General features: G+C 35.1%; 1 pseudogene; it reads right to left on the reverse strand.

Annotated features, from left to right (window-relative positions):
• Nucleotides 1–19,268: 19,268 nt before the first annotated feature.
• On the reverse strand, nt 19,269–20,406 carry LOC140509269 (AP-1 complex subunit sigma-1A pseudogene; annotated as a pseudogene).
• Nucleotides 20,407–20,687: the final 281 nt, after the last annotated feature.

The raw sequence follows: 20,687 nt of genomic DNA on the forward strand, positions 1-20,687 counted from the left end.
TCTATACCTGATTACCCTTTTTGAGCCAAATCTGACGAGATTGACTTTCAAATAATGCTAATCTCCCTCCCTTCTTCTCCCCTAATGTACCAGGTTTTTCGCCCTTTCATGTGGTGTATTTTACCCTAGTCTACTTCCTCCTTTCTTCAGCTACCAGTACAATTTCTTTTCACCACTTAATTAGATTTTTTATTATCAAACAAAAGTCAACAAATCTTTTTCCTCTGTCTATGTATACCCTTTCTAAAGTTATCAGTGTCATCTTTCCTTGTAGGAATGTAAACAGTTTGCTCTTATTAATAATATGTTGGGTTTTTAGTTTCCTTTTTACCTTTTTATACCACTCTTAGATGTTGTATTTGAAGATCAAGTTTTCTGTTGTGCTCTGATCTTCTCATTAGGAAAGTTTGGAAATCCCCTGTTTCATTGAATATCCATCTCCTCCCTGGAAAGATTATGCTCAATTTTGCTGGGTTCTTGAGCCTTGGTTGTAATGCAAGCTTGTCTGCCTTAAGAAGTACCATATTCCAATTCCCCTGATCTTTTGATGTAGAAGTTGCAAGTTCCTGCATATTCCTGACCATGGTTTTTTCTGGTTGCTTGCAGTATTTTCCTTTCTGACCTGGTAATATGGGAATTTGACTATAATATCTTTGGCATTTTCAATTTGGAATCTCTTTCAGGAGGTGATTGATGGATTCTTTGATGACTATTCTACCTTCTTGTTCTAGGACCTCAGGGCAATTTTTCTTGATGATTTCCCAAAAAATTCTGTCCAGGCTCCTTTTTTCATCATAGTTTTCAGGTAGACTAATAATTTTTGAATTATCTCTCCTGGGTCTGTTTTCCAGGTCAGTTGTTTTTCCAATGGAGTATTTTAAATTTTCTTCTACTTTTTTCATTCCTTTGTTTCTGCTTGATTGATTCTTGATTTCTCATAGAGTCATTAGCTTCCACTTGCTGAATTCTAATTTTTAACAAATTGTATTTTTTCTATTAGATTTTTGTACCTCCTTTTCATTTTAGCCTATTTTACTTTTGAAGGAATTCTTTTCTTCAGAGAGTTTTTGTACCTCTTTTTCCATTTGACCAATTCTACCTTTTAAGGACTTGTTTTCTATAGTCTATTTTTTCTTTCTTTTTCCAAGCTATTGACTCTCTCAGATACAATTAATTTCTTTCCCAGTTTTTTCCCTACCTCTTATTTGACTTCTAAAATCTTTCTGAGTTCTTCCAAGAGGTCTTTTTCAGTTTGAGATCAGTTTATGTTCCCCTTTGAGAGTTTCAATGTGGGTATATTGACAATGTTGTCCTCTTCTGAATTTGTGCCTTGATCTTCACTAGACAGTTGAGCTCTCTTGCTAAAGTGCAGGGAGCGCTGACTCAATCTTCTTGTTCTAGGAGCCTGAAACCTGGTCACTGATGTTGTGTGCTGGGGCCTCAGGTGCTGGAAGCTGGAGACTATAGAGTTCTGGCAGCTTACCTGCTGCTGAACTATGGTCAGCAACACTGGAGCTCTTGGGGTGGGGGATGGGGAGTCTCATCCCTAGGGCATCCTACTTACCCAGGCCTTGCACTCAAATGTTTGTCTCCTGCTCACCAGGGCCTTGCACTTGAATGTTTGGATACTGGAAGATGTCTGCCAGCCTAGAACTTTGCCTCCAGGAGTTGTGCTTCCTGGAGCTGTACTGAACCACAGCGAGATTTGGCTGTTGGAGAATGCTGGCATACATGGTGTTTTTGTGAGATGGTGTCTACTGGTTCCCCTGCCTGTGCTGAGGCATTTGGGGGTCCTGGTGCTGGCACTTGCCTGCTTCACCACCCTGGGGGTCAGGATCTCCCACAGGATTACTTAGATGGAATTTGCCTCTGGTTAGCTGGGATGATTCCTTTCCTGTATTGTTCCCCCTCCCCTAGAGCAAGAGGGGGCTTTCCCATTAAACTTGACCTACAAACCTGTTGCTCCCCGTTAAAGAACTAGCTTCAGAGTCCCTTATAATAGATAAAGAATAGAGGCAACCTTAGAGGGGAAGGCGTAGGTGTCTGAAGGGACCCTGAAGGCCGTTTCAGAAATGACATTTGAATAAAGCCTGGAAAGAAGGTAGTTCTTTAATGTTAACAGGCAGAAATGAGAAAAGACATATTCAAGACATGGGAAACAGCACAAATATATTGAGACCAGTGATGGATTATGCAAGTCTAGGACTGAGGTTGGTCAAATAAAGGAACAGTGTATACAGGGTATATATACATACATACATATATACATGTACTATACATATATATATGTACGCTATATACTTATTATGTATATGTATATATAGCTATGTATATATGTATTATAAAAAATGATATATATAATAGAGCAATACTGGTCTACTTACTGTTCCTTGGATGAGGTCAGGATTGTCAGTCTTACAAAAGGATGGCATGCTACAAAGTCAAACTCGGAGTGTGAACATTTAGCAAAAACTGGAGAGAATAGCCCAGATGCATATTCAGAGTGTGCTAGCTGAGTTGCTCAGTAGATAGAGTGCTGGGTCTAGAGTCAGGAAGACCTTGACTTCAGATCTGGACTCAGACACATACCAACTGTGTGATCCTAGGCAAGTCATTTAATCCTGTTTGCCTCAGTTTCCTCATCTGTAAAATGAGCTGGAGAAGTAAATGGCAAACTCCTCTAGTAGTTGCCAAAACAAACAAATGGGGTCATAAAAAGTAAAACATAACAGAAATGAAACATCAATAAATTGAGTAGGCAAGTGAGAGTTCTCATAGTATAAGATCCTGGAAGTTAGTTCTTCAATAAACACTTCTTTAAATTTGTTGTATCCTCCTTAATATTATTCTCTTTTAACAAAGGAAGTGGTGTTTTGTTCTTTTTGTTCACTTTTGATTATCTTTGTATCTTTATTTATTAGCATCATGCCTAGCCCATAATATAAACTTGATACATTCTTATCGATTGATTGATTGATTTTAGTACAAGCTAATTATCTCCCAAGACACTTACTTGTTATCATATGTTCGGAAGTTATTCAAACTATGAATGACATCTTATTGAAATAGAGTTTTGTTCCTAGAAGAACATATACTTGATATCCCTCCTCTGAAGAAGTTACATGTTCTTGAAGTGAATAGGGGCAGGTATTTCCTCAATCTTACCTAAGCATAAAACACAACATGTAAGTAACTTTCTCAAGGTTATGAAGGTCCTTACTGGAAGAATCAAGGCTCAATCTTAACTTTCCAACCCTTAACTGAGTAGTCTGTACTCTTCTTAATTAGTTACTGTCTAGAATCCCATAAATGGCATTAGTATATAGCCTTTTGTAAGTATATTGCCCAGTTGGCATTGCCTATCAATACTCTAATCCACAGATTCACTTCAGGAAACTGGCTCTAAAGTTTTCTTCTTCCTTTCATTGGGTATTTCCTTATTTAAGAGATGGATTTCTGCCACCAGTTTGATAGGATGACCGGTAGAAACTTTTATTGGTTAATCACTTTGTTAAGATATTGAACTATTTTCTTAGTAATTACATTTGCAAAAGCAGCAGCCTCTATAAAATGAGATTTAGAGCACTGTAGTCGATTTGAATCAAAATGAAAGAAAAGGAATAAAGAACACAGCTAGATTCACAAGTAATCTGAGTTTGAAACTCATGGAAAGATGTCGGTGGTAATTCTTTTCTTGATGCTAAAAGATTTATGCATGCAGCTCCTCATACATAAAAATGAACGTGTGCCCTGAAGCATGTTGTTACACTAAATAACTACTTATATTTAAAGCTCACAATTGGCTGACGGTCACATCCAATTAGCCAAAAACAGGGCTTTCTTTTCTGTACTACAGTAGACAAGAGTATACATGTTGTAAACTATTTTCTTTATGGAGAAAAGCAAATTATGGTGTTTCTTATACATCATTTTAGACACTGTTCATTCTACAATCCAGTTCTTGCTTTCTAGGAGTAATTCCTTTGGGAATTAGATATGCTTTGATTTCTTTCTAGTTTTTATTAAATTAGAATTCTTTAGCTAATTATATGACATTGATTAATTTCACTTTTTCCTTTGGAGGAGTGTCGAATTAGAAAACATTTTTAATTGGTTGACAATAGATAATGATACTGGTTCAAAAGTGAAATCTTGGTCAGTTTCTACCCATTAAAGATACCACTTTCACCTTACAAATTCCAAGAACTACTGGGAAAGCTCAGTTATTTGAAGAATAACCTTAAAGTATCTGCTGAAATGGCTCTGAACTGGGTAGTAGGTAGAAAAAAAGGGAAAAAAATCCCCAAAACTTTTTTTCAGTAAATAAGTAGCCCCTAAGAACACTGACCTCCCAGCTCAAAAAATTAGCTGAAAATGTAAAGATGATGTAAAAAAATGCTGTGATTGGCCAGTTAGTTTAATGTATGAAAGAAGTACTGGGATTGGTTGGTAATTCAGACAACAGAACTAACCTTTCACACAAAATTAATGAAGTTTAAAGTTTAAATGGAAACAAAATTTAATTTTTTTTTAAACCAACCAAAGAAAAGCAATTCAAATTCCCTTTTCATAGACTATCAAAACATTTCTCTAGAAGAGTCTTAAGACAAATATCATGGAATCCAAGGGAAACAAAATATTTTAGTGTACTGCTTCCTAAATTTTATACTAACTCAAAGACAGTAATCTTGCCTCATGTTCACCTTTAAATTTTAGGTAGGGCTAGGAAAGGATATTTACTGGAAAGTTACCAAATTTTGTCCTTTGGGATTTCAAGGAAAGATAAATCATGTTTTATTTGATGCTGATGTAAAATCAACGAGTCCATGTTTTTCTAACTAAAGCTATACTTATTAGAAGATAAAGTTAAGAGGAAGGTTGATTTCAGCATTTCAGGTGATCTATGATCTCATTGATATGACTGTTCCCTCCATCAGAGTGAAAATGAGGGCAGAGTGACTGAGGCTATTCCACAGCATGAAAAACTTATTCTGATCATCTGATGGAAAGACAATGAAAACCAAAAAAAGCATACAGAATAAATAATGTAATCAACAGAATAGTCACTAACACTGCAAGGAATCAAGAAATACTTTTTATTAAAAGTAAGATTTTAGCTGGATTTAAGGAAAGCCAGGGAAAGCAGGAGGTATAGATGATGAGGGACAGTATTTCAGGCATTGAGGATAGCCAGTGAAGAAGTCCCAAGCGAAGAAATAGTGTGTTGCATTTGAGGAAAGGCAAGGAGGTCATTATCACTGGATCAGATTATGTGGGGGAGGAAAGTGAGATATAAAAACAGTGGAAAGGTAGGAAGGGTCCATGTTGGCCCTGATCTAATGTGGCAAAGATCTAGAAAGAACCAGAAGTCCCATTAACTAGATGCGATCTGACAAATACCAAAGATTTATGCAGGTAAAAGATCATCAAGTTCATGGTCAGATAAAACATGCAGGTATAAGTGTAGATAGACAAAAACAGTCTTAGGTATAGTTGTCATAAAGAACTCTGATCCCAGGACAGAGGTTACCTGGCTATTTGATTTCTATCCTGTTTAATTAGAAAGATGCTTAGCCCTAAAGACATTGATCATAGCTAGAAGGAGATCATATGCCATCAAGTGAATTCTGCTCCTTTCAATGAGTCAGGAACAGAGATGCCCAGGATTACCTAATATCTTCTATTTTCCAGAGTCTAGTTACCTTTTACCGGTTTAAATGCCTGTCAAGAAAGACTTGTACAAAATAAAGAAGAGTGAAATAAGTGTAATCAAGAAAACATATATATTAACAGCAATATTGTTTTGAGAATGACTTTGAACAAATAAATTTATTTTGTCTATTATAAATACAGAAATTAACTATAAAGAACATATGAATAAACATGCATCTGAATCCAGAAATAGAACAGATAAATAGAAGCATTTATATAATAATTTCACACACATGTACATGCACGCACACATTTGTGTCTAATGGGAGCCATCTCCAGCTAGGGAAAGAGGGAAAAAACAAGGAAAAAATAAATTTATATAAAAATTTTATTGTATGCTTGAAAGGAATAGCAATTTGTGCATAGTAGATTTGCATCTTTTATTAATTTATTAATCAGCTTTTATTAATTTATCTTTTTATTGTATTATGTTAAAGAAAGACCTGTTGTTTTCCCATAAATTAAAGATGAAATTAAAAAGAGAAAGACACCTAAAAATAATAATTCACCTTTCAGCTATAGAATACCTGGTAAATCTTTCAAACTCCAACCAGAATTAAAAATATCCCTCCCAAAACCTCCCTCTTAATCCCCAAGTCCACCTTCCTTCTCCTAATCAATGTAAAATAACAACATCCACGTAATGGTTTTCAGTTTACAAAATGCATTTTTTTCATAACAACCTCATGACATAAGTAGCTCAGACAATATCATTATTATTTTTCATATGAGGAGACAGATGGTTAAGTGATTTACATCCCTTAACTCACACAACCAGAAGAGCAAAGTGCTACATTGTCGACCTTAAAATCCAGGGAATTTTCTGTTCCACTGCACTAAAATGAAATCTTCCAAGAAGAGGTCATCACTCTACACTTTAAATTGCAAATTGAATCTAATATGAACCATTTGATTTTCTTTGTAGTATTTAGGGAGATTGTATGATTTAATTGTTTCGACCCTTACTTTCCTCTGAAAAGAGGGCATTTGGAATATTAACCTTTTCCACATTCAACTCAATCTACAATATGCCTTGAAGATAATGTTCAGGTAGGGTCCCTCAAAGAAAAAAAAATTTAGTGATAGTGAACTACCACAACCTCAGCTTCAGAAGCTGTAGATATGAGTCAATGGTGCCAATATTGGTGAATTGAGTCTGGGAGGAAACTTCTTGTACAATTATGGGTTACAAGTAGAAGGCTGATTTCAATGAATTCACTCCCTAGACAAGTGAGTCATCTCCTGGACTCTTGGATCCATCCACATGCCTTTTCCTTAATAGTTACTGGCACCACCATCACTTCAGAGGAACAGATGGGCCTCCCAGGACGCTGGGATCCACAGAGCTGCTGTAGGCTTACATGGCCTAGAAGATTGTGAGTGATGCTTAATGAGAAATCTGTTCCCTTTGTACTTAACACATTAACCATCTGATGAGCTGGTACAATAAATTTTAAAATCTGCTTGTTTGGGAACTGTGTAGAATTAAAAGGAAAAAAAACTCACAAATTTCTAAACTCCATTTACTCTGTTAGAATATGATCTCAATTATAGGTAATTACCAAAGAAAGGTACTTGAGCAAACTAAAGGTATCATTAATGAGAGTCAATAATTACAGTGTACTATGATGACAGCATAATCTTTTATAATCCATATGATCCTTTAAGTTGATGTCAATTTAGAAATCATCTCCAGTTTATATATACATGTGGTAGGGTAATGAAAGGCATCCTAATTTTTATGTGTGAAATTAAAGACAATATTTGTCTCTCTTTTTAAAAACTATTTACCAGATTAATTCAGTCAGTTAATCCCTTTCTTTTGTTTGCATAATTGTTTGGGGGTGTTAATGTACTAATTTGTGTTATATATAAATATCATTCTGTTTACAAAGCAAGCAACAGACTCTTCTGCTGATTAATTTACCAATGTACTGATGTGAGTAGGAAGCAGCCCAATTCTATTTGCTTTAAACTTTGGTTAAATATAGATTGTGTTTTATTTTATACCACACTTCACAATATGCAGTTATTCCACATTTATAATGGAGACTATACAAGCAGATGTTCACCAATGATGGTACTTCTTAGCCTTCTTTAATCTAAAATAAATAAATAAAAAGAACATTCTATTGAATTTTATCACTAGATACAAGCCCATTGTGACAGATGATTAAACAATATAGTTCCGATTTCTAAACCCACTTCATTTTTGCCATCCTCTGATCTTCTATTTGGCCTTTCCTTTTCCTATGCCATCTCATGTCATCCTCAATTGCTTCTATTTAATCACTCAAGCAATGGATAACTAGGTTAAGTGACTACTATATAGTAGCCATAGTGCTGGTGCTTTAAAATTATTTAGCCCTTGTCTCAAGAATTTATAATCTTTGGGAACAGACAACACATATACATAAAGTTATATATATCTATATATATACATACACACATATATAAATGATATTTGAACTGGGCTACATACTGTGGGAAAGAGAAGTGTAACTCAGCATCTACCCTCTATCTGCTTATAGTCCAATGGAAGGAGAAGTTTAACACATCAAGCCATTAAATCTTAAACTATAATGATTAATAAGAGTAATAACAAAAATAACAATAATAGCTAACATTATATAATTCTATAAAGTTCTGTAAAGGCACTTTTTAAATATATTATTTCATTTGATCTATATAACTGTTACAGAAAGAGCCAACATGGCCTTGCTCATGGATCAAACCTCATTACCTCTTGCTTTTGTATGGCCTTCAAGCTAATTATACATGTTTTTATACTTTTAAATTTTTTTTTTGCTTTATTTAAAAATGTATAAAACATGGATTGTAGATTTGGTTCTTTGGTTGTAGTTTGTAGATCCCTGACATTTGACGGTAAATGTAACAAGAGCTCTGTAAAAATAGAGATAAAGTAACATGAGAGGGCTTCATGGAGAGTGTGGGGATTGAGTTGGACTTCGAAAGTTAGGTAGGGATTAGTGGAGAAAGACATAGAAGGAATTGGTTAGAGAAGAGAATAAGATGAGTTAAGACACAATTAATAGTTTTGGAAGGGATGCCCAATTTTATTTTTAAAATTTCCCCTTGATAATGTTGATTTGCTTTACTTTCTCTTTACAGACTTTGCCCTGTTCTATAATTTATGTTCCTATGTATTGAATGTTGGGAATCTGAACCTAACCAAAAATATTGGCAAGTCTTACTTATAACTGTGCCACCTCCATGATCTTGAACTCTGAAATTTGCTCTCAGGGGTTATAATTTCTTCTCATTATACCTATATCTCAAACTTACTTAATCTAAGTCAGTCTATTATTCTTACTGTGAGCTCTGGTCTCCCTCTTTTGTCCCATATTTTGGCCTTATTTTCTTCTCCTTTTTATCTTGATGCCAAAGTTAACCAGTTCAACTCTCTGCTGTCCTCTATCATTTAGACTCTCATAACCCCTTTTTACCATCTTCTACGTGCAGCCAGTATTCAAATTTGGTTCATCCCTATTACTTGCTTCCTACTCTTCATCTCCCATACTGTTGAATGCGTTTTGGAAGTAGTGATTCAACTAATGTAATTTAGTCCACTACAGATTCATGTTATCTTATCTCAACTGTGTTCTCATTGCTGCACAGTTAGCATCTTATTCCTCAACTGGATCTTTATCAAAGTACCTATAGCAGCAAGTTATTGCCAACCCTTTCCTCTCTCCTTAAAGTACCTTTTCCATCCCATTCTTCACTTTCTCTCAGCAGAGTTCAACTCCTATTGTACTGAGAAAAGAAAATTCTTCTATCATGAGCTCTGTTACATTGCTTGTCACATGCCTCAAAACCATTTGACATTCACTCACCCTTTCTTCCTTTGATCCAGTCTCCAAGGAAGGGATGACTCTCCCTTTTGCCTAGGGAACTTTCTTAACTTCTGTCCTAGATTCTATCTCTTACTATTATTTCTAGGAGCCTGTTTACTTCAAACATCTCTCATCATCAGTAACTATCTATAGACTTGTTCTCTATTTTGAGGTCTCCCTCAAAAAAAATAATAATAAAAATATCTACTTGGATGTTCAACTCATTCACAATGTCTTATGATATCTCCTGAGAAAGCTGGCTGGCTGGTCAGTATATAGACTGGGCTCACTGAAATTGGCGTCTGGAAGACTTGAGTTCAAATATGACCTCAGGTATTTACTTGCTATGTGACCTTGGGTCAATTAATCTCAGTTTGCCTCAGTTTATTCAATTGTAAAATAGGTATAATAAAAGCATCTACTTTGTGGAGTTTGGGGGAAGAACAAATGAGATATCTGTAAAATGTTTTGCATAGTGGTGATATATAGTAAATCTATATAAAGGCTTATTCCTTTTTGCCCTTCCCTATTTCTTTGACAAATTTGTAGGCTTCTATAATTTCACTTTCTTTCATCTGAAACTTACTTTTCAATCTAGCTTCTAATCCCAACATTGCTTTCTCAGTGGCTAAGTGATCTCTTAACTGCTAAATCTAATATCCTTTGCCAAGTCTTCATCATCTGTCTACTTGGATTTCTTTGCAACTTTGGTAATTATGACTATTTTTCAAATGGAGTCTCCATCCTTTTACTTCCATGTGTAATGAGGCTGTCCACATGTAGTTGTATGACTTGAAGGGAGGAAGACTAGATATCCCTCTCCTCTTCTTTCCCCACCCTTATCCAAAGGACCTTTTGATTCTCACCAGGAGGGAAAGTTCCAGAGGACAAAGGTTGACCATTCTGCTCTACTCAGAAAAAGGGAGCAACTGAATTCCAATTAAATTTGTCCACTCCTTTCAAATATTATTACTAGAGGGGATGTATTTTTCAGATTCAAGCTAAACTTCTGATTACTATTCATTAACGGGGAAAGGAAGACCCAATTTATGTATCTAATTGTCTCCCTTTCCACCATACACCAGTTCCACAATGAACAATTATAGGGAATAGTAAATTAGCTCATTTAACCAAGTCAGTAGCAAAACAGATATCAGAGAAAGTTATAGAGAAGAATATATACAAGACAATATAGAGTGAAGGTGGTCTCCAATTCTATCATGAGCTCAGTTTCATTGCCTTTCACATGCCTCAAAACTGGGAGTGAAGAAACTCGAGTCATGAGAGAGATAAGACAGAGAGACACAAAGAGACAGAGAGACACAAAGAGATAGACAGAGACAGAGAGAGAGAGAGAGAGAGAGAGAGAGAGAGAGAGAGAGAGAGAGAGAGAGAGAGAAAGAGAGAGAGAGAGAGAAAGAGAGAGAGAGAGAGAGAGAGAGAGAGAGAGAGAGAGAGAGAGAGAGAGACAGGGAGAGAGAGAAAGTCCTAGATCTCACCAAAGAACCAAATCCTTGAAGCCTTAGTATAGTAATAGGATAGGAACTTGATGGAAACTGCTAGCTCTTCTTATGCTGTCTTTTTCCCAGTGTCTTATTCTCCCTTCAGTAACCTGAAATAGATTGACATTGTCCATCTTGTCTCTCAAAGTTTAAAGACAGAAGTGTCCAAAGCAACTGCAGAGCCTAGAGAAACTAAAGACATTTTAAGCTTTTTTCTCTTAAGCTCTCATCAGTTCTGCCCCACCTCTCACGTAGGCACAGGGAATTGATCTCCATTAGTGAGAGAGTGCTATGCTAATGGGTTCTAGGACTTACTATATGAGAGCTGTTCTCTTGGTTTTCTTCCACCTTGTGCAACTATTCCTTCTTAGATTTCCTTGCTGGATTATCATCTGTTTGCAGCCCTCTAAGCCCAGTGTCCTTCAAGTTCTGTCCTAAGCACTTTTCTCTTCTATTTTCAGCTCTATTTGTCTTCTTAGCATCTCTCGACCAACTCAGATTTATTGACTCCGTCTTCATTTTTGTGAGTAGATTCAAATTTTTCTCTGGTGGAGATGAACTTTGGCCATTAGATTTGTCCACCACTGACAAGTCCAGCCTGACTCCACTGCTGAGCCCACCAAACTAAAAATGGCCCAGCTGTTACCTTACCAGCTGGCAGATTGTTCAACTATTTTTAGCCTTGGGGAACCTGGATGCAGGCCCAGGTCAGACCTGGAAATTTCAAAATGAACTGTGTCTGGGTTCCCTTGAAGGTCTACAGCTTAACCAATGACAGGTCTATAGCATTTGAACTGTGTTGAATCTTTGCATATTTTCTCAGAGTTTTAGAATATATGAAAATTAGGAACTAAAATATTACCATGTAAAAATAGATAATATACAAATATGTCACTTTACAATGAACAGTTCTAAAAAGATTCATAATAAAAGGTTGAGTTTTGCATAGTGTTTTACAAGGTACTTTCCTCACCACAATCTCATAAGAATGTAATTCACTCATTGTTACTAATCATCAATTTCAGAGTTGGAACTGTTATTTTCGTGTGCTAGTCTTGAAAACGTCTCTTTCACATGAACTTTGTAAGGATAAAACAACCTTTCACTGAATAGATTGCTAAAAGATCTAAAACATGGAAAACAAATCGAATTCCTTTAACTAATCTAGTTATTCTTGGGTTGTGTTTGCAGTTTTGCCTTAAGAATAAATCTGCCATAATCCCAAAGTAATCTGCCTTAAGTTTACAAATCTTCCAAAGATTCTATAAATGTCTTTCCAATGATTCATCTATTGTGCCTTCCAATATGTAAGATAAAGAGTTTCTCATTATTGTCAAAATTTTACAAGTCACTTGTTTAAAGTGATGGTAAATGTTTTTTGAATTATGGAGTGGGCAAAATGAAGGGTTTTTCCCTCTTATTTGTCTTCTGTATCAAGTGGTGCTGGGACTCATACATATTATTTTACAAGTAGATGCTTATGTCTTCTTACCTGGAGAAATTACCACTATCTATCTATCTATCTATCTATCTATCTATCTATCTATCTATCTATCTATCTATCTATAGATATAGATATACATAGATATAGATATTTTCACACTTTAATTGAAAATAAGTTGAAAATATTTTCACCTACTTTTTCATCATAGCCAAGCAGTCATACAAGATTTTCACTACTGAACTACAATAAGTTGATATTTGTGCCTTGAAGAGACTTTCTTACTTTTATAATCATGTAGAGTAGTGGTCTGGGTACAGTACAGTACTACTGTACAGTAGATAGTACAACAGTACAATAGATAGAGTACCAGGCCTGGAGTCAGGAAGACCTGAGTTCAGAACTGACCTCAGACACTTACTAACTGTATGACCCTAGGCAAGTCATTTAACCCTGTTTGTCTCAAATGGGTTCATGAAGGACAGGAATGAAAACAACTAAACAAGAACAGGAAGAGTAGTGGTGTAAAACTCAAATAGAATCAGAGGCATTAGGAATCCATACGGGACACATATCTCCTTAGAAGATACGATGTCAACTTATCTATGATCTATGATATTTTTTAATTATTTTGTTAAAATATTTCCCAATTACATTTTAATCTGGTTCTGCTCTCAAGAGTGTTGAATGACCTACTGCTCTATGATCTAAAGAATAGCATCCATCATAAAAAGGGCAAAGGTGAACCTGAATGAATTTAGTTAAATCATAAGAACCCTGGTTTTTATTTTAGCGCTAGCAAAGTCATTTGCTTCAATTTTCTTATAAATCTTACAAAACAATAGAATGCTTTGTTGAATACATATTTATCTCATCTTTGAATAACTTCAGAACTTTCAAAGGTGATCCTATTTCTTATGAAATCTTATCCATTTGCATGTTTAACAATATTCTCTTTTATGAAATTATAGCTGAAGAACACACACAAAAAGACAAATATGAAATGCATACATCTATTAAGAGGGGTTTCAAACAATGTAATTCTTTATTGTAATGGCTGTTTTTTTAGATATATATTTCACTTCTCAAAATATATCCTGACATAGTAGATTTTTCCATGAAACAAGCAAATATCTCTGATGACCAGTAAACTTTTAGAATTCCAAGGATGGCCTTGAATTGGTGAAAAATAGATTGAGTTCTGTTATTATCTATGACAGAGCCACCTGTTTGCTTCTTTAATATTTGCAAAATACTTTACAAATATTTTATCATTTTATCCTCAAAACAATGCTGGGTAATTCTTATATATTTTTTCAGATGAAGAAATTTGGTCACAGAAGGTTAGATGTCTTGTCCAAAGTCATACAGCCAGTAAGCATCTGAGGCTGGATTTAAACTCAGACCTTTCTGACTCCAGGTTCCTCACTTTGCTCATTATATCAGCTAGGTAATTATCCCCAACAAAGATTAGGTCAGTACTTTGGTCTTGATGTACAATCATTCAACATTTCCTGAACTTAATTGAATCAAATTCCTTTTGTGCAAAATGTTGAAATAGATTATGCTTTTAAACATCAAACAACTATACCAAAATGAACATCTGTTCACGGTGTCTAATAATAGTACTAATAATAGTATTATCATGGGTAATTTTTGAAGTCATTTGCCTTTTTAGTGTAGACACAGTCTTTGGTTATACAACATTGTTCATGGTTACATAAAATCAAACCTCTTTGGATGCAATGACTGAGATGGTATTTAGACTGGATATTGGCAGATCCTTTGTCAGTATAGGATTATACTGAAAAGATCTGGAAATTAATTTTTGTCAGAAATGTCATTTTTTTCATTGTGATCCACAAATGGTTACCTACCTTTTTCAAAGATTGAGGAATGTCAGTTAGTTGTTCCATTAGACACTGGCTAAGGCATTGTTCTTTTAGTTTAGACAGATAACCCAGATTTTGTTTATCCAACACAATAGGCTGGCCTTCTTTAAAATGACTATGAAAAACAATTCAGAATATGACATTTAAAAGCTGATTTTCTTTCCTAATATTCATTAACACTACGTCAATTTCTGACACACTAATCAATATGTCCTGGATCTGAGGGGTCTTTACTGGTTGCATTTGTAATTATGACACAACAAATATTGGAAAAAAGAATAATGCTGTTTCCCTAAATGGTCCACATTTCAATCACCTATATTTTTTTTTTAAATAACAATTAGATAGAATTTTTTTTTTGCTTATTTCCTAGTTTGCTTCCAGAGTAGGTGCTTAATCTAGTCTAATAAAAATTGTTCTCATCTCTTTCGCAGAATATCACAGACCAAGGCATAAGCTGGAATGTTTGATGACTTCAAATAGCAATTACGCTGGACTAATCTCCTTAACAAAAGTATTTGTTCTACAAAACTTGGACTCAGTCAAAAGGGTGCATCCAAGGACCTAGAAGGCCACATATGGTTTTGAGGCCACAGATTCCCCACCTCTTGTCTATTTGAATCAAAGAACTTTCTAGAAGAGTAATCAGATAGGAATGAAAGGACTGATACTATTATACCATTATAAAAGTGAAGCCATATAATTTGACTTTGAATATGAGCTTTCTCCATAGTTCTTATAGCATCCATATTATACAATTAGGAACTTATCACATAATGCAACAATCCATGCTTCAAAATTTAAAACATGAAGTAACATTTTGGTTTCATTTTTTAGGCATTAGTGTATCCCTTCACATGCATAACACTATCCATGTACACAGCCTTTATTATATTAATGAAACCAAGATCATGGATTACACATATAAATGGGTCTATTAAAATGGTATCTAATTCAATGCCCTATAGGTATCTCAAATTCAATATGTTCAAAATGGAATTTATCTCCCTCTTACTTCCATCATTCCTCTTCCTTCTCTAACATTATACATTTCTATAAAGAATATCACCATATTTCTATTCACTCAGTTATGTAACTTTGAATTAATATGCTAAACTTGATTCTCCATCACTCCCAAATTTAATGTTACTAAGTCTCACTTATTCTACTTCCATTACATTTCTTACATCTGACCCCTTTTTTCCACTCACTTGATTATCACTCTCCTGTCCTGATTATTTTCTGCCTAAACAATTGTAGATTGGTCTACTTACATCCAACCTCTCCCTTCTCAGATCCATTATTTACAAAGCCACCAAACCCAAGTCATTCCTAAAGTACAGATTTTACTTTGTCACTCCCTTGCTCAAGAAGCTTCAGTGATTCTTTATTGCTTCTACAATAAAATACAAACTCTTATGTCTATATTTAAAGTCTTTCATTAAATCCCTCCTGCTCCAAGAGAATATAATGTCTCTGAAAAAAATTGAAAGCATGAAAAAGATGAAGAAAAAGAAAAAAAATCTATTTCTATCTGTTTAAAAAAGATAGTTTTCTTATAAAATCAGCAAAGAAACTAATTGAGACAATTAATAGCTTAAAAATTAAAAATATATTAAATAAACCAACAATAACCATTGATATTTCTTTACAGCAAATTCAGAAGGGAATAATTAAATATACAGCTCCATTCAAAATAACCACAAAATGCATAAAATCTCCAGGAGTCTATTTGCCAAAGGACTTTAAAAAAATATAATTACCATTAAAAAGCACTCTTTAAAAAAAAAAGAATAACAAAGAATTGGTTCAGCCAATGCTCATGGATGAACTATGTCAATACAATAACAAGTGACAATATTAATTCAATGAATTCACAGATTTAATACTGTGCTACCAAGATTACCAAAAGAAAATACTATCAGAATTTAAAAAATAAATGATAAAATTCATCTGGATAAATGAAAGATAGAAAAAAACTGAGTTATTTCTTAAAAGTAGGAATTTAGCTTTTAAATTATGATTTAGTAACCATGAAAATTATGTGGTACTGATAAAAACAGAGATGTAAATCATTGGAATAGATGAGACAAAGAAGAATCAGAGACATTTGAACTGAAAAACCCAATGTCCAATACACTTTAAAAAATTATCTCAAAAAAGCACTCTTTGACAGCAATTGGTGGGAAGACAGAAAGTTAGCTTCACAGAAACTAACTTTAGAATAATCTATTGCATCAAATATATCACAATAAAAATAAAGTAAACATAAAGCAAGAAAGAGGAAAAGGAGGAAGGTGTTTATGTTGTCAGCATATATCAGAAGTGAATCCCTTATCTTCCTAGCTCTGAAAATGATTTCCTATCTACTAATGAAGGAATGGAGAGAAAAGAGAAGGAAATAAACACTTATATAGAACCTCCTGTGTGACAGGTGCTTTTCTGAGAAATATAACTCATTCAATCTTCACATTAACTCTGTAGGTACTATTATTATCCCCATTTTACAGTTGAAGAAACTGAGACAAACAAAAGTGATTTGATCAAAGTCACACAGCTGGTCTCTCAGGATGGATTTGAACTAAGATTTCCCTGACTTCAAGGCCAGTACCCTATCTGCCATGCTACCAGCTGAATCTGTTGTGTCATGATATCTCTTTCATATGAGGCCAGAAATGGAATATATGTGCAATGAATGTAATGTAATGTTATGTGACAAAAAAAATGAAAAGAATTGATTCAGAGATACTTGAAGATTTGTAATAACATGCAGAGTGAAATGAGCAAACCAGAGAGAAGTTTACAAAATGTGTACAATAATGAAAATGAAAAAAAGCTTTGAAAGACTTAAGAACCCTGAACAATAGAAGCACCAGTCATAATTTCAGAGGACTATTGATGAAGCAGGATTCATATCTCTTGATCATGAGGTCATGAACTAAAAGTGTAGTATGAGACATGAATTTTCAGACAAGGGCAATATGTGGATTTGTCTTTCCTAACAATATTTTTATTACCCTACAGGGTTTAATTTGGGGTAGAGGGAAAATTTTTGATACATTACTGTATTAATCAGCAAGTACCCCAACATACATAAGGGGGCCTGTTATCACAGGTTCTTAGATCTGCATTTATAAAAGAAAAGGCAACTTTTGCGGGGTAAACACTCACTTTAATCAAGCACATGTATCATTCTTGTACTTCAGGGGAAAATGTCAGCACCTTGTACTTCAGAGAAAATACAGAGAAATCTAAATCAACAGACAGTGCTTCCAAACTGTCTGACAGTAAGAAATACATACATCACAAATCAACAGATAGATACAACTGCCTGAACATACATACATAGTTACTGAAGAGGGAAGTGCCAAGTTCTGGATTTTCAAAGCCAGGGGCTTCCTTACAGATTTCCCAGAGTCTCATCTGGCCACACACTTCCAAAAACTAAGCCCCAAAGTAAAATCTCACCCTCAGAGTATTTATACATTTTCTTAGAGCCAGAAGGTATCACAACCCTGGAGAACCAGTTCCTCATTAGAAACTTAACAAAAGGTGTGGGCCTTCCTACATATTTTTCCAGGCCCATTAATGGGTGAGGAAAATCATCTTTAATCATATTATTCAATTAGAGGCACTTGATCATACTAAAACAAAAAATTCATTTTCAATACACTATTCAGTTAAATTAAATGCATACTTTAAAAAAACTATATATTAAAACTCACAGTTTAATTTATCTTTTTTCTGATTATACATTGAAATATTCATCTTTGAAAACTTCATAATTTTTTTTCTTTTTAAAAAGGCAGACACATTCCTACACATTTAGTAGAGCCCTGAATTGGTCCAAGTGTTCTAAAAAGCAATTTTGTATTATAGCAATACTATAGTACTTGTCAGTGTGTCCCTTCAAGCAATCTGAGGGAGTCTACTCTACAAAATGGAGCCTGAGTACTTGTTCAGGACTGGATGGAGGGGATTTTACTTCCTCCCATAATACACCTTGTTATCATTTAAATATTAGAATAAAAAGTTTAGAACTAAGTAATACAAAAGCTAATGATCTTGCCCTTAAATTCTTCTCACTAAATTTCTGCTTTGATAATGCATCCCTAACAACTACCACCACAACAAAATGGATGATCTTTGGCCTATTTTTTTGCCAAAGGAAAAATTTCCCTTAAAAGGTGTTCCCTTACAGGTTTTTGCCAATTATAAATATACTTTAATTATGCAATTGTCAATCTTCTCATAAAGTGTTCAAATTTTCTCTGAATCCAAAGGTACATGAGACTATTACTTCTATCATTCTAAATTAGTTACTGGTAAAGTTTGAGATGACTTTTACCAAAATAGTTTGTAATAACCATATTAATATTAAACTTGTCTAATAGCAAAATTTTAAGAGCACAAGGCTATTTTCATTTACATAGAATGATTCCAACTCTGCCCTGAAGGACCAAAGTTTCAAGATTTTGTTTTTCTAATAGACTTCTCTTAATTTGAAGGTTTGATTAGGGGATGGGGTAAAAGACATCTATTTTGTTCATCTTCAGAATGAAAATTGCTCAGTTTTCATGCTATAAATAGCTCTAATGGCTAAAAGTTCCTTGTTAGTTCTCCCTTTCTCCTTAAATTATGTATGCACTTATCTATGCACATGTTTTATCTCTCCTATAGATTGTAAACTCCAGGAAGGTGAGCTGGAAATGTTTTCTGAGTTATACATAGTAGGTGCTTAGCAAATGCTTATTATCATCTGGTCTTAATGTATTTTTTTTTTCCAGAAATGATAGTCCTTTTATTTCAGGAAGAAAGAAAGCAGAGACAGATAAACATTCTTTTCTCCCTCCCTCCCCCTAAATTAGAGCATTGGGGTTCCATTGAGTTCCTGACAGGCCCAAGCCTTCCTGTATCCCTTCCCTCAAAGTCATAAGATTTTTAAAATTAGCTATATTTTCCTCTGTGGTTCAAACCCACTCTGAGAGGGGGACAGGGGTGAGAGATGTAAGGAAAGAGAAACCCCTCCTTAATATACTAGAAATCCCTTTCCCTAAGAAAGGACAAAGGCCTGGCTAATTGGAGTAGGGAAGGGGAGGAAATGTAGGTATGTTATTTTTCTTTGGGTAGGTGGAGGGCTGAAAACAATTTTCATTTAACCTGACATATTTATATATTTACAGTTTATGTGAGAATGAAGTAAGGTTTAAGTGAAGTCATTTCTCAGGATGAGGAAAGAGAAGGAAATATACATTAACACCCCTCTCTTCTTGGTCAAAGTCTTTCTCATCCAATTTTTCAAACATCAACTGGAAAAAGTGAAGGAACAGGAAATGATGGGAGTCAGAGAAAGAAGGAATGTGTGAAGGATTCCAGTCCACAGCTCTCTCCAAGAGAAACTGAGAGAGCAGAGGAAGGGTCTTCCACAGGAAAAAGGGATCTGAACGTGTGTGGACTTGGAAGCAACCAGCCATGTCTGCCAAGGCATGGCAACCCTGCAACGTCTCTCCCATCGGAGTGGGAAGCTATGCCAAACCCATCTCCTCCAGGACACTTCGAGGTGACTCATCTTCCTCCTGTAGTAGATCTGCTTGTTCTATGGCCTTTAACACACTTTTCTTAGAGGTATCCTGGACATCACCACCCATCAGAAATTCATCCAAAATGAAGTAGGCCTTCTCAAAGTTGAAGATGACATCGAGTTTACATATGCTGCCAAAATATTTGTCCAGGAGCTCCACGTATCGGTGGATCAGTTCCAGTGTGATGAGCTCATTATCTTGGCCCTCAATGGCCTGGCAGAAGTAGAGATTGGCATATCTCTTATAGACAACTTTGAGGTCTCTCCACTCCAGGAAGCTGCACATCTTGGGCTTTCTGGCCAGGACGACCAGCATAAACTCTCAAACCATCTTTTTCCTCTCCTTGTCTGACATAGTCAGGTACCATTTCTGCAGCCGCAGCTTCCCCTGCCAGCTGAACAACAGCATGAACAGCGCCATCCTGCCTCTGGCACAGCGCATCCCTCTTTGGCCTCCTTGTGGGCTGGCTCCGCTTCCTCTCTTTCCCTTTTCTTCTCCCCCTCTATGGTCTTAATGAATTTAAGGCCATTCTGTCTACTTATCCAATGTTATACAGACCAGCTGAAAATATGTGGTTTATTGGATATCTTACACTTTTTTTCATCCGATTTAAGATGCAATATGTGATGCTTAAATAGGCTGACCATACAAGACTTAGATAAATATGAAATAGAAAGAAGTATTTCATTTCTGTCAAGTAC

This window comes from Notamacropus eugenii, chromosome 5 (genome assembly GCF_028372415.1).
Source record: "Notamacropus eugenii isolate mMacEug1 chromosome 5, mMacEug1.pri_v2, whole genome shotgun sequence".
Lineage (NCBI taxonomy): Eukaryota > Metazoa > Chordata > Mammalia > Diprotodontia > Macropodidae > Notamacropus > Notamacropus eugenii.